Below are 14,323 nucleotides of genomic sequence, written 5' to 3' on the forward strand. Positions count from 1 at the left end.
AGAACTTCATTAGCTGAAGCAGGAGTCAAACCTTGTGGCTAAAGTTTGGATAACAGACATTCATTCATCTTTGGCTGTGGCTTAAGAAAATCTTGTACAACAATTTTGGAGATGAAATTTCATTACCTTTGAAATAGCTCAACCTGCATCAAAAAGCAAGACATTTTAGTAAGAATATAAAGAACTATATTTAAAATCCCTTAAAAGAAGCAAGAATTTCACTCCCAGAAGCACATCCAGCCCTAGAAGACAAGGTTTACCATAAAATGAGTGGGAAATTCTTATGGGAACCCCTTTGTAAAATCCTGGTACCTGATTACTATGTTGGTTCCTGAAATATGCCTGCAGCTAATCTAATAGCACTGCCATCAAATATTTTGTAGACTACAATGAAATCTCCAATAAGATGAATAGATCTGTGTGTCTCCTAATATTTTATCAGAAGATGGACTTGATGCTCTGACAATTCAAGATGCCATTAGTTTTGATATGATCAGCAAAGACAGGGAAGTTGTATTATTCTCATTCTAATACATGCCTTGGAACATAATGATCTATTGCTAAAAGAAGAAATCTCTTCTTTCAGGGGAGCAAGCTTTACCAGCCACCAAAGTCTTGCAGGCTATCAGCTGCCTAATCCAAAATCGGGATTCTTAGGAACAATCCTCAGTCTGTCAAGTACAACTCTGTAACTCATTCCATTAAAAAAATAAATAATAATAATTTAAAAAAAAATAACCCACCCACCCATCCCAGTAAAATCTGCACCACAGGCTATTTTTTTCCCCTGTAAATCCATCTTTTGTTTCATTAGTGTTTTAAAGACCCTTATTTTCATTGATAATGAAAATAATTTTATTGATAATGAAAATAATTGCAATAATAATAAGGCTCAAAAGAGCCTTATTACTTGGACAGCTTTTCCGCCTTTAAAATATGAGCTAAATAGGGGAGAAGCATTTCCCGAGTGCTGAGAAATGACACACAGGACAGCACGTTGGTCCCAGTGGTAGGAGCAGTGCCAAGCTCAGAGGAGCTTCCCCACACCCAGGTATTAACCCTAATCTTTAAAAACAACTTCTTGCACATCGCGACTCCACTGAACCATGAGAGCGATGCCCTAAATCATATGTCTTCCACCTGTGCCTCTCAACAAAGTCCACATGTAGCTCCTCTCAGAAACAGAGTAGAAAAAAATGGAATAACAATTAAAAAAAATAAAATAAAACGAAGCACTGTCTGAAATTAATGAAGTTGCTAAAATAAGAAAATTGAGGCAAGAAAATTAATGTAGAATACTGTATTTAATGTAATTATATGCTTTTTCTTTGTGACAATTACAGCTTGAATTTTGAGTTAAATTGGTTTAGATTTAGAGTAAAGTCACTGAGGATCAAGAAATTCTTTGAAATTTATACCTAGAAGTAAAATCAGAATCTGACCCTATGTCAGCATTTGTAAATTGGGCATTTAATAAAATTTGAGGGGAAAACTAAGGTCAAGATTTGAGCTCTATCTATCTGAACTGAAAGAGCACACTCTTGTCTTGTAAGAAAGTACACTCCTAAAACAAAAACCCCAGAAAATGGTCAGTATAATAGACCCATAGAGCTTCATAGCTTAAAAGTGCTGTCCAAATATTAGCTAAATCCTTACTATAAACCTGCAAGGCAGATAAGATGGAAGCACTTGTGCTAAAAATAAATAAAACCTAGAACTGTCTCATATAACTGTAAGATTTTATTAAAAATAAACAGGGCTGGTTGGTACCCTTAACCTCAAGGTCGCAAAACAAAGTACCAGGCACTAGAGGATAGCAGCAGAAACCAGTCCTCCAAAATCACTGTGTCTAATTAAGGATTCCAAAGAAACTCGGCTTTATGCTCTCTCCTGTCTCAAAGCGTTCGCTGCGAGAACATTCAAATGCCACCGGGAGACTGACATGCTACTTGTTAGGTCAACAGTCCCATCGAGACTTCTTCTCCTCGGCTTTGTCGGATTCTGGGTCAACTGGATATGCTGGGCAAATAACACCGCGCCAGGGCAAATAACAGCGAACGGGGCTCTCGTGTTTAGAGGGAAGGAAATGAACAGGGGGGGGGGGAAGAAAAAAAAAAGCTGCGTAGAAATCGGAAGAGTGTATCATGTGTGTGCTTGCTAAATAATTCAGATTTAAACTGTTGTGAACTTCTGACCCTCACACTCCACTGCCATGTGCCGGGCTGGAGGTTTCAGTGCTGATACATGATGGATTAAGGACAAAAACGCGTGGAGCCTTCCTGTTTTTGAAGCGAGGCCATGTTCTGCTAAAAGCATTCTAATATTAATGACAGTGGCCGGGTTTAGAAATGTTTTAGCCCGCTGCAATCAGGGACTCTCGGGTTGTTTGCTAGGTTGGGAAGGGGTAAAAGGGAAACAGCCCTTTTAACGCTGCACCCTGCCTCCTGCCAGGCGTCGTGTCCCTTCTTCACAGCATCATGCGGTCGCCCATTTCCGTGGGTTGCCCGCTCCTCTGCCTTCCCTCTGCCTTGCTCGGCTGTCACTTGGCACCGCGGTCTCCCTTCCAACACGGCAAAGCATGCATTTCCCCACGACGTGTCTCGAACTGGAAAAGTACGGAGAAAGAGAATTCGATTAAGCTTTTTTTTTTTTTTTTTTTTTTTTTTTAATGCTCGCAGGAAATATAAAAAGACAAAGTGTTCTGCGGGTAAAACTACAGCATATGCAGATTGTGTGCACATCAGAAAGCTCACTACAAAGCGGCACGCACAGAGACAAGATTACACAGAATAGAGAGACAGATGCAGATTTCCACGCGTAAAATCTGTAGTGACTCCAAGCGCGATGGGTATTTAACAGAATAAGGAAGGAAAAAAAAAAAAAAAAGAAAGCCCTGTCGGGAGAGAATTGTACCAACCTATTCAGAGACTCCCGTGGACTTCAAGAGGCTTTGGAGCACGCCCCCGGAGAGAGATGATTTAATAAAGCGGGGTAATATTTCTTTTCAACTACACGCTACTTTCGAAGGCAGCTGGGAGACGGGTGACCTTTTGGGAAAGGCACTCTCCCACCTGCACGCACAGGAGGACGGACAGGACGGACAGAAGGGTGGACGAGGGATGGAAGGGGAGAAACCCGCCGCCAACCGCGGGGTGGAGGCTCCGCACCTCCCTCCCGAGGGGGCTGCGGGGGGAAGGCCGGCAGGGAGAGAGGGAGGGAGGAAGGAGGGGAGAGAGGGAGGTCAGGAGGGAGAGAGGGGGGGAAGGAGGGAGACCAGGAGGGAGAGTGGAAGGGAAGGAGGGAGGGAGGCCGGCAAGGAGGGTGGGAGGGAGGGAGGCCGGCCGGGGAAGGCGGGCCGTGCTGGGCGGAGCGGCCCGGCCTCCTCCACCTCCCTCTTCCTCCGCGATTGGCCCGGCCCGCCCCTCTCCCCGGCACCCCGGCCTCCTCCCTCCGCGGCTAAAGCGGGCAGTAGGTGAGGGGAAGGCGGCCAGACGGGAGCATGCCCGCTGCTCCGCACCACCACCGCCACCACCGTCGCCAGCCTCTACCGCTGCCACCACCTCCGCCACCTCGCCGAGCCTCCCTGCCCGGCCTCCAGCGCGGCTCCCGGCTCCCGGCGCCGCGCTGGGCTCTGCGTTAAGCGGCGGAGGCTGCGATGCGCAAACCACCGCAGCCTCCCCTCGCCGCGCAGCCTCCCGCCGCCTGACGACGCGGCCCCGGGCCTCCCTGCGCCCCCCGCGGAGGGAGGTAAGCGGCGGCTGCGCGCCTGCGGAGCCTCCGCGGAGCCTCTGCCTCCTCCTCTCCCCCCCCCCCTTTTCCCCTCACCACCGCCAACCCCCCCTCACCTCAGCCTGCGCCTGCGCCCGCATCGAAAACTTCCTGCGTGCCTCCCCTCGCAGCCCCGGCCGCCGCGGGGTTCATTGTCGTTATTATTAATGATGATGAAATAACAGACGTTTTGCTTCCTCCCAGGTTTTTTTTTTTTTTTTTTTTTGTTTGTGTGTTAATGCTTTTGGAAAGGAGGGAGGGGGGGTCCCCATCTTGTCGTGTCCCCCCCCCTTGCTGCGCACCCGCAACTTCTGGCGCTCGCCCGCGCAGCCCTGTCCCTGTCGCACCCTCCTCTCCTCCGGGGTAACCGTGTCCCTGTCCCCCTCCCGTGTCCCCATCGCCACCCCCTTGTCCCTATAGCCCCCCCATGTCCCCGTCCCCCCCCATCACCACCCCAAAACCGCCGGGAAGCGATCGGCGCCCAGCCGCCGGCGGCTCCCCGTGCCCTATCCCCATCCCTCGGCGTGATTTGTAGTAGCAACTTCTCGGCTGAATATTCCCTTAAAATATATAAATATATATATTTTAAAAATCCACTTCTTACGCGTTTTTTCCCCGCTCCGTGCCGTGTGCCGTTCCCTGCCGGTGGGAGGTTGTGTTTGGCTGCTCTTGGGTTTTCCTCTCGATGCGCTTTCGGGTGGTTGGGTTTGTATTTATTTCATTTATTTATTTATTTTCGGTTGTTTTCTTTTAACTTATCCCCGAGCCGAAGTGCTGTCTGGCTCCGGTAGGAGCACCGAGGCGCATCCCCTGGGTACCTGTTTTCGGAAGGGCTCGCTTAGGATGGGAGGCAAAAGCTACTTTCTTATTTATTTAATTTTGACATTGAGCCGGTGTGACTGGCCGCCCTTGTGCGGGGATGCAGGTCTGAGGGCCCTGGGCTCTCGGGTTCAGGTTCCTTCGCCTCCCCCGAGGGTGGAAAAGGTCTGGAGGAAGGGAGTTGTGGGGATGGCTGGTGCTGGTTTTCGTACACTTCACCAACACTGTCTGCTTGTGGTCTGAGATATTTTTCCCCCCTCTTCGGCTTCATTTACGAAGCCAAAAATATTCCTAGAATGTTACGGAGAAATCAGTCTCCCCCCCCACCACCGAAAATTTGGAGCCCTGGTGATGCAGTTGGCTGCTCACCTTTTGTTTGTTGTACGTGAAAACTGCTCAGAAAAACGGAGCCTGCTGCTAACTGGGTTAAAGGGGGGTCCTTCACTTCCCCATCAATGAAGGGGGGTGAAAAAAGCACACGTCTGCTACAGGCTTATTTATCTTAATGGAATATTGCATATACTGCATCTCTGATAAATGGAGAAACTTTCTCTTCCCCTGCTTTTTCTTTTAAACAACAGAGCAAGTGTGCATGTGTGGTCATGTGCGAGCCTTGCAGCAATAAAACACTTATTGGGGTACCCTTCTGAGGTCAGTTTTGAGAGAGTTCAAAATCAACCTGCTGTAGCTTTAAGGTGACTGCAGATAATAGTATTACTGTCTCTTATAATTAGCAATCTGCTGAAACTTTAAATCCTCCTTGATAGATGTTATGATCGGTGTGAGGGAAGGCGTAGTATTCCAGCAAGCTTTATTCTTGATTTTTCTTTCCTCCAAAACAAAGCAACAGTGTGTGTCTGCCTTCTATTTTTGTTATATTCTGCTTTAAGCTGCTAATGGTTTTTGTTCTATTTTTTTTTTTTTTCTCCCTGTGTGGAGAAAAATAAAGTACAACCATATTTTACACTGACATTTATCTGCGTCAAACTTTAGTTATGCTCAGTAGGTTGTTTAATCTTCTCTGAATAATGTACAGGGGTTTTTTTGTTCTTATAACTTGTCTTCATTGTGTGTATTTATGGAAGTTGTCTTCAATTTAAGATGAAATATGGGAGCTATGCAAATAATTTAGTGACCCATCCAGGATAAGACTTAGCCAGCATATGTGAACCACGTCTTTCATTGCCTCCCTTCGTATAGGTACCTCTTCCAATAGCATCTATTTTGGTGTTTCCTAACAGAGAGTGAAAAATGCATATTTTAATTGAGAATTAAAGTTTGGGGCTTGAGTTACTACCCCTCCTAAAATACAGGCACATCATGGCAGTTTATTTAAAAGTCGAAAAACATCCGGTTGTACCGAGTTGTTGTCTTGCAAGTAATGACCATTACTGCTTAATTTGGTTGGATTTTTGTTCGTGCTCATTTAGCTTCCTGCAGAGGGTCTCAAATGAGCGATGAAACACGTACCGGGTTCTCGATCCGGAGTTCTCTGTATTTGTTGTCTCCGGTAGCTTATGAAATGTGTGCACAGCGTGTCAACCTTCCCCTTAACAACAAAACCTATGAGCAAACGTTGGGTGTGAATTATATTACTGAAATAAAATATTCTATAGTTGTCATGGTTACAAATAGAGTCAGGGTTACTGGTTTTCATCTGCATGCTGGGGAGGGGGGGGGGGCTCCAGTTTTGTCACTTTTTTAATTACATTTCTAATGAGTGATGGTCATACTTCACGTGCCCAATATATTAGATACACAGCCTAGCGAAGGAGGTTTTGTTCAAGTCTTGCTGAAACAAAAAGTGGTTGTGTGCAGAAGCAAATCCTTCCCTTGCTCACTTGGTTTTTTAGGAGCAGAAATCTCGAAAGAAGAAAGTAACCACCTTTTTTTTTTTTTTTTTTTTTTTTTTTGCTTCTTCTTCTAGGCTGGCGTTTTGTCAGGGTTACTGCTCTTATTCTTCAAACAGCAATAAAAAGTACATAGTGTGCGTGGTGACTGGAAATCCTCTCAATGAAAGGAGAGGAATGTGCCTGCCCGTAATGACTCGTCTAGAAATTAGATGTGATTTCTGGGTTTGCTGTGAACCATACCTGGTGCTAGCACGTTTAATGCCTGTTTGTGAGGAGAATTCATTATCCCCAGGCTGGCTGTGCTTATCTTGCTGGTGATACTGCTCTGCTCCCAGGCGTCCTCCTGCTCCCACGTCTCCATCCATCGCTTCCATGGGAGCTGTTCCCCTTTGGCCCTGCTCAAGCTGGGACCCGGATTGGGCCCTTAACTATTTTCAGTCCCTGGTGCTCATCCCACTGCTGCTTCTCCGTGTTCATCTGCAGTTCAGTCTTGTCCATGCCTACTTGTTTTCCTGACCTTTCAATTTAGTTCTGAAAAACCCATGGAGCCATGTTTTCTGAAGCACAGAAAAAGGTGTATACGTACATTTTTTTTTGCCCTCCCCTTTTTCTCCATGTAGAACTTCCATGTGCTGTGGTAGAAGCTCATGCACAGCTTTAGAGGAAAAAGTTCCCTTAGATGTGTAAAAGTAGAGGGACGTTCCAGTCTGTCCTGTCTTGTTTAGCCCTCTACCCCATCCGTTATATCCCCGCTGTGGGATTTCTTCTTTTAATCTTGAAACCAATTTTTGTTGTTGTTATACTTCTAAGTTCTGAAGTATTTTTTCATGTTACTGTGTTTAAGCATCCCTCCTTTAACTTTAGGTTGAGCATGGCATTATGGAGGCTCTCCCAACAACTTGTCTGCTGACAACACTCATCCTCTTGGGTTTGCTGTCACAGGCGACAGGACCAGGCAGTCAGGAAACCTGAAGGTCCATCCTGAAGCTCCAATTTGCAGAGCATCAGCTTCATAACGCACCACAGAGGTCTGCATCGTTTTCAGACCATTAATTCTTTGTGCCATAATCAAGGCTTTTAGCTGGCTGAAGTCTCAGCATGGGTTAGTGAATTATTTGGCCCTTTGGCTTTTTTTTCCTTTTCCTCATTTCAGTTCTTCCATTTGGCAACATTTGGCCTTGCAGCATGCTGATTCAGTAACCTTAACAAATATGATACAGTATCATTAAATTACGTGATTTATTCCTGTATTTACTTTCTTAATGTGTTCTTCTCTCCACAAAAGCTGTGCTGTATCAGTAGGCTTCACCCTTACCTGTATCATAAAACCCATAGCAATACAAATCGGATAAGATTGCCTTAAATATACTTGTAGGTCCTTTACATTATGATATTAACCCTTTGTTGCTTCACTTTTTTTTTTTTTTTTTAAAAAAAAGAAAACTTCCTTTCTGGGTTTGGGTTAGCTTAACCTTGCGTGGGGAGGGGAAAGGGTTTTGGCATCCCTCATGCGGCCAACTCTTGTATGAAGCTTATCGTAGGAAAATGGGCTCCTTGCTGCTCGGCGAAGTGCCCTGCCAACAGCAGCTCCGCATATGAGGCTGTATGAAATGTAAACAGCTTTGACATGCTTCTGTCGCTTCTGTGCTGCCTTTGTTACCAGAAGTACAAAGAACTCTTCCTCCTCTATAAAGAGAGAGATTAAAAGGAAATAGATTAGAAATCTCTATAGGAACGCCTTTCTGCCAGGTTTTTAAAAGTCAACGCTTCCCAGGTTTTGAATATGCACTGTTTACCTATTAGGGCTAAAACAGGACTGGAGAAAATTGATACCAGAGATGCCCCGAGAAGCCTTCCTAGTGCTGTTATTATGCAGCTGGTTACCTCTGCGCTGTCTTGACCATCTGATAAATGACAGGAACTGAATTCCTAGTCACACTCTTCCATAAATAATTTTATGTTGTGGATTAGAATATCTGGAACATGGGACCATTTTCCTTAATTTTTATGTGCAGCTTTTTTTTTTTTTTCATCTGTGGTGCTCAGGTCTAGGTTTTCAAATACCTCAACTTGGATTTTTGCCATTGTTGGCATTAACATCAGAAAAATGCATGGTTTTTCAGTGGTCTTAAACTTCAGGTAGCTTATGGTGGCTTGTAATGATAATATTGATTCACTGAAGCACTCTGCTCCAACTACAGACAAAGACAGACTTTTTGTAATGAATTCAGGATTCCTTTTGCACTGTTTTGTTTTCTTATTAATTCGCTGCCATCCAATAAAATACTGAGCAAAAGGTGATATTAAGTGCCGGGACTTCTGTTCAGGTTTTGTTTGGTTTGGCTTACTGGAGCACACAAACGTCCAGTTTGTGGGTTTGTCTCAAATTCTAGAGCCTACATAAATATAGGTAGAGTGGCTTTTGACTTAGAAGAATCATATTACTTCTAGGGGGTTACCTTTTGGAACTCGTTCAGTGCAGCAGTTTGCAAGAAAACCTCACTGATGCGATTCCTCTGCAACGTTGCTGTTAGCTAGGAGCTATGAGACACATATTGAAGAAGTGGCTTTCTTGGACTGTCTGTAGTTGGGAAGAGTCCCTCAAGTTCCCATAGAAGTATCGGAGGCAATACTGCTGCTGTAGAAGGTCTCAAACTCAAGATGTGCCTGATCTGTTGGACTGGATTTAAATCATACATCTGCTGATTATTTTTTAACCTTGAGAAGACACTCATTATGTCTTGACTTTTTTTTTTTAACATAGCAAAATAAAACCCTACAAAAACATAACCGTTATTTGCATTGCAACGTGGGCAGTAGAAACCCAGGATTTAAAGTATGATTTAAGAGCTTTTGCTTCAGATACTTCTTAAAGTCTGTGCTGATGAGTAATTAATACTTAAATCAGATAATTCTGCTCTGAGATATGCTTTGTCAGACCTCGTTAGAGGATTTTGGTTTTTGGTCCGTGAATGCTGCTCTAGTGGGTTTGCAGATCACAGCATGCTGCAGCTACTCAAAGAAAAGTTTCTCCTTTCAGTCTGAGACTTAAACATGCTGTTTTCCTTAATTAGAAAGAAGAATTTAAATGCCACCAGTTTTCCCAGCCACAGGTAAACTGCAGATCAAAAGAAGAGAGGGCAAAGAGTTCAGAAAGTTCATCACAATAATTATATGACATGAAATAACTTTAAAGTGGCTGCAGCTGTGTTTACCTGTGGTTTGAAATATATATGTATTGCAAATTTTTGTTGATTTGTAGCTTGTTGAGCACCTGAATTCATTAAATGATTCCCAACATATTGTGTATTTCAAAAACTTCAATTTTTCAACTTTCTGTCAATTTTATTCTCTCGCTTGCCAAGAGTGGGGAAGAAATGCCAAGTTGGAACACTTCATACTACAAAATGTTGTCGGGTATATAAATGCCTGGAAAATGCTTTTGAAACTATATCAAGTGCTACAGAATAACCGTGAACTTCAGCAATATCTTACTGAGTTTACTCCTTACTACATCATGAAGATTGGGAACAGGGCAGGGAGAAGTTGCTAACTCTGGATGAAAACTTATGATGTTTTAGGGAAGGGGTAGAGCGTAGGTGTGTGTATGTATGTAAAGTGTGTAAACTAAGTCACCTGTCTCAACTGTATGCAGTAAAACAGCCCTCTGATTGTGCTTATATTCTAAGCTATGTATTTGGGGGTGGTTGAGCAGAGCTGTTGAGTCTGATGCAGTTGTTGCTTTGAAGTATCAAGGCTGGGAACTCTGCACTGAAAGTTGGTTCTTTGTGTTGTTTTTTTTTTTTATTATTATTATTATTATTATTTATTATTTTTTCTTTTGTTTTCTGCCCTCTTCTGAATGACTTGTTTTAGTAACGTATATTGGAGTATCTAAGGGATATTTCAGAAGGATTCTGTGAATGACAGGAGGGAAAGGATTGAAGGAACACATTTCCTTGCAGTTGGGCAGGTAGTAGTAGACCCTGTGATAAATGTTGGTTCCTGGACAGTGGGAGTAAGTGGCTTCCTGATTGTACAACACTATTTATATTTCAAGGTTCTGTTTAAGAAATGGGAGATCCATTGAAGTGACTATTTATAAAGCTGAAACTTTCTTCTTACTCTTCCCCCTTCCTACTTTGGGGATAGGAATAGGTGCAACAAGCCTATCCAGGTGTTCTCCATCATATCTGTGTAATACTCTGCTTCCTCCAAGGCCAGTCCTTTGTTATAAGAAATGTCAAGTTCGTACAACTCCTTTAAATTCCAAGAGAGCAAATTGAGGGTTTATTGCCCTTTTCTGGATGCAGTAGGGTAGAGATAATACCTCACTCTGTCTTCCCCCCTTCACACAGTAGGGCTGTATACAATTCTTGAATCTAACCGATCGATGTTTTAGAATCAGAAAAGACACTTTGGTACATGGCTTCTGCTTCTTCCTTTTTTTTCCCCCCCGAGTGATTGTCTTAACTTAGAGACGCTTGTCCGATACTGCTCCCACTTTCCCACCTGCCCCCCTCCACTCCATAAACAGCTCGATAGGTTGCACCTGAAATGCCTAGACAGTGCCAAGGACACCTTGTAGTGTGTCCCACTGGGAGCAGAGAAATGCCAGATATAGCAAGGATACGGCGTGACAAGAGGTCATGAAAAAGGCTGTTTTAGGTGAAGGGTGAAGAAAAACTGAAGACTAACACTTCCAGGTCACCTCTGACAGGATTACTAATGCAGCACAAGGCGAAATGTTAAATATACTTCACTGCCCTCTTTATTATAATGTTGGCTGATCATATGAGGAAAGTATTTATAACTTAAGTGAAATTCACAGTTCTAAGGGTATTGTTGCTTCCTCCCCCTACCCAATATTTCATGTTTCTAACGTTGAATATACCAATCAATATTCCATTAAGAGGAGAATTAACTTGGGAGACGCTTGCATGTATTTGCATGTGGTAGCTTGTTTCTTGGTCTGTGGCTTTGTATTGTATTTCCCCATGTTCTGTTCTTAAAAAAAGAACTCCAAATATTTGTACAATTACTTCTAATAGCAAGGCTTGCCATGTCCCGTCTTAATACTGTCAATATAAATTGCTGGTACAGCCTTCTGCAGTGCCCTGCTTGCAGGCAACATCAGTCAAATGTTTGTAGCTACTTTTTTTTCTGCTTCTGTTTTATAATAGCTGGACATCAAGGTATTAGGCTTCAGATCAAATGTTGCTCTTGGTTACACACATGTAGTTCTTAGAAATCGATGTTGCATAGACATAAATGAGCTGGATTTGATCTTCTTGTGCGTTAACTCTTATCTCGCGCTGATACTAGTCTGGATTTCATGCCGGCTGGATTGAATGCCCAATCTCAAACTCAGAAGCCGTGAGGCTTGCTGCCTGTGCCAACACTTTATTATGCTTCTTATGGGCTCTGTACAAGCCTGGAGTGAAAAACACCCTCTTGCTTTCTGAAGTCTCAGCCTTGAGTCTGCAAACAAATGTAATGATATTGGATTAAAAACTGCCTAGAGCACACAAGAGCGTGGTACGTGGTGTGGGACCTTCTGGGGAACCTCCCGGTTGATCTTGATGTGTAAATTGTCACCAGAGCTGTTGAACTGCAGACCAAATCCTGAACTAGTTAACACCTGTGGAGCTGACACGTTCAGCTATGTGTCTGATGCTGTGCAGTGCTTCTGCACCCCGAGGAACAAATCGCTTGTGAAATTCAACTGTGAAGGTCTTAAGGTCAAAGAAAGCCTGCAAATCTCCACAGAAGACAGCAGCTACAAAAGATGGGGGTGTAAAGGGGACAGTAGGTTTATCTTTCTGATATCTTGGGTTTGTGTGGTGCAGGTACTCTAACACTTCTGTCCTTCCTTTTCCCCCCTCCCCTCTCCATTTTGCACGATAAAATGGGCCAAAGTCGTCCTTGGCCCAAAACTGTTGAATTAAATGAGGTTACATCTGGCACCCTGGAAATCTTAGATAAATGTTCTGCCTGTTCTTCAAGATTATCAAATCCCTAAAGTAAAGCCTATTTTCCAACACTTTTTTTTTCTTTTCTTCCAAAAAGTGTAATTTTATGATTAAACTTCTGGGCAGTTCTAGTTCTGCAACATCACAGCCTTATCTCTGTCTGAACTTAATGGCAATGGGAAGTTGTGGCTGGTATTTGAGTTGTTATTTACAGGAGGAAAAAATAGAGCATAGAAATGGCATGGGAAGTAAGGAGACAAAAAGTCTTGCCTGAAGTCTGTTTAAAAAAAAAAAAAAAAAAAAAACACAGGGCTGGCTTTAAAAATTGTGCTCTGATACAGAAATGCAGCCGAAGAGGAACGAAGAGCAGAACTGTGGTTTGCTTGCTGCCATAATACCCTTTATTTTGGTTGGTTTGTTTTTCCCCTGTCTCAGATAAAAAATAAATAAATAAATAAATTGAAAGTGCTTTTTTGTGTGCGAGGAGGGGAGGGAGAGCTCTCGCTAAAAGAGAAATTGCAGCAAGTTTTCCTTAAACTCACTGTTTCAATATCACACTTGAACAGTTCACAGCAGCATCCTTCAAAGCCTTCTAAAAACCGTTCTTAGACAAATCTTGTGGTCGCAACAGCGAAGTTATTGAAGTATTGTATTTCAAGAATAATGGAAGTAAAACAAACAAAACACACCCCTGTGCTGTGCTGCCTCCTTCATTTGAAGAGGCGTAGGCAGTGGCAGTGCTCTGATGACAGTTAAGGTGCTCTGGGCTAGAGATCAATCGACACCCAGTTGGGTGATGTTGAGAAGCTTAAACTCTAATTTGCGATGGAAATGCAGGTGTGGCTTCAGCAGAAGCATCTACTGCTTGAGGTAATGGTTTAATCCAGGCACTATGTACCTCTCTGTGCTTCTGATCTTATGAAGCCAGTGGACTGGTTAGGTTCCTGCTGTATGTAATCAGAGTGGAAGGCCTGGTTTACTTATTTCCTCCTATTTTCAGGCCAAGCTATTTGTCATGCAGTTATTCATCTTCAGAGAAACACGAACGGGCTCAGGTTTCCTTAAGGTGCTTCCTGAAGTGACACTGCATATGGCAGCATATCACAGGCCTTCCCACGTACTAAACGTTACCTTCCAAAATTAAGAACGTGCCAGTTCTTGGTGTTTGTTTTTTTTTTAGTGGTAGACCTGTAACACCTTAATTTGATTACTGTCCTTCCTAAGTCTACTGAAGCGGATGTTTCTTATATATTTTTTAGAAAAAGTAAATTCTATTTTTATACATAAAGGTTGCTGTTAAGCTCACAAGGAGTCAGAATCGTACAGCTTAGGGCCATCTTCTTGATTAGAAAATTGAAAGATACAAACAAACAAGAAAGGTAACAAAAGTGGTTTTCTCCCCTCTGCTTGACAGGCATAGTAGCATGCATTATATGTTAAAACATTACAAATAAACACATATATTTGTTCAAAGGATAAGGGAAAATAAAAATAGTCTAACTTACACCTGTAATTGATACTCTGAGAGCAAAGCTTCTTTGAGGAAAAGGCTATCCAGCAGGATAAGATCCAAGAAATGTCAGTGTTAATCTCCATCTAGAAAACCTGTTAGTTTTGACTCTAGGCAAAATTTTAAAGCCCAGGCATTATGCATGTATAACCACATGCACAAATACAGTATTTAATCTTGGCTTGCTCTATCTAATGAGATAAATAAATTTCACAGGAGCTGCAATCAACACAATGTCTGGGGATGTCTGCAAGAGCGATGATTGTAAATCAGCGACAGAGTTTGTACAGTGCAGCACCGAGTGACAGCATTGCTCCATGAAACTCTTAGCTCCTGTCTTCAAAGAAAATTGTAAATGTAACTCTGAACCTCTGGGTGGGCTATTGGCAAAGAGGAGCCAA

General features: G+C 43.2%; 1 protein-coding gene and 1 long non-coding RNA gene across 8 annotated transcripts in view; one reads left to right on the forward strand and one right to left on the reverse strand.

Annotated features, from left to right (window-relative positions):
- Positions 1-1,722: 1,722 nt before the first annotated feature.
- LOC118163913 lies at positions 1,723-3,981 on the reverse strand. 2 transcript variants are annotated; one of them, XR_004749244.1, is made up of 2 exons: positions 3,846-3,981; positions 1,723-2,605 (listed from the first exon to the last, which is right to left on the reverse strand). It is a non-coding gene; the product is annotated as an uncharacterized LOC118163913 (long non-coding RNA). The 2 variants fall into 2 exon arrangements; XR_004749245.1 differs by lacking the exon at positions 3,846-3,981 and adding an exon at positions 2,918-3,159.
- Positions 2,883-14,323, forward strand: part of KLHL29 (kelch like family member 29) — a 390,896-nt gene continuing 379,455 nt past the window's right edge. For 4 of the 6 annotated variants that reach the window (XM_035321009.1, XM_035321010.1, XM_035321018.1 and 1 more), the window contains exon 1: positions 3,290-3,747. The gene's annotated coding sequence lies outside the window, so the exon portion shown is untranslated. Of the gene's footprint in view, positions 2,992-3,289; positions 3,748-14,323 lie in introns of those variants that run through there. The other 2 variants (XM_035321012.1, XM_035321021.1) reach the window with 2 other exon arrangements.

This window comes from Oxyura jamaicensis, chromosome 3, assembly GCF_011077185.1.
Source record: "Oxyura jamaicensis isolate SHBP4307 breed ruddy duck chromosome 3, BPBGC_Ojam_1.0, whole genome shotgun sequence".
NCBI lineage: Eukaryota > Metazoa > Chordata > Aves > Anseriformes > Anatidae > Oxyura > Oxyura jamaicensis.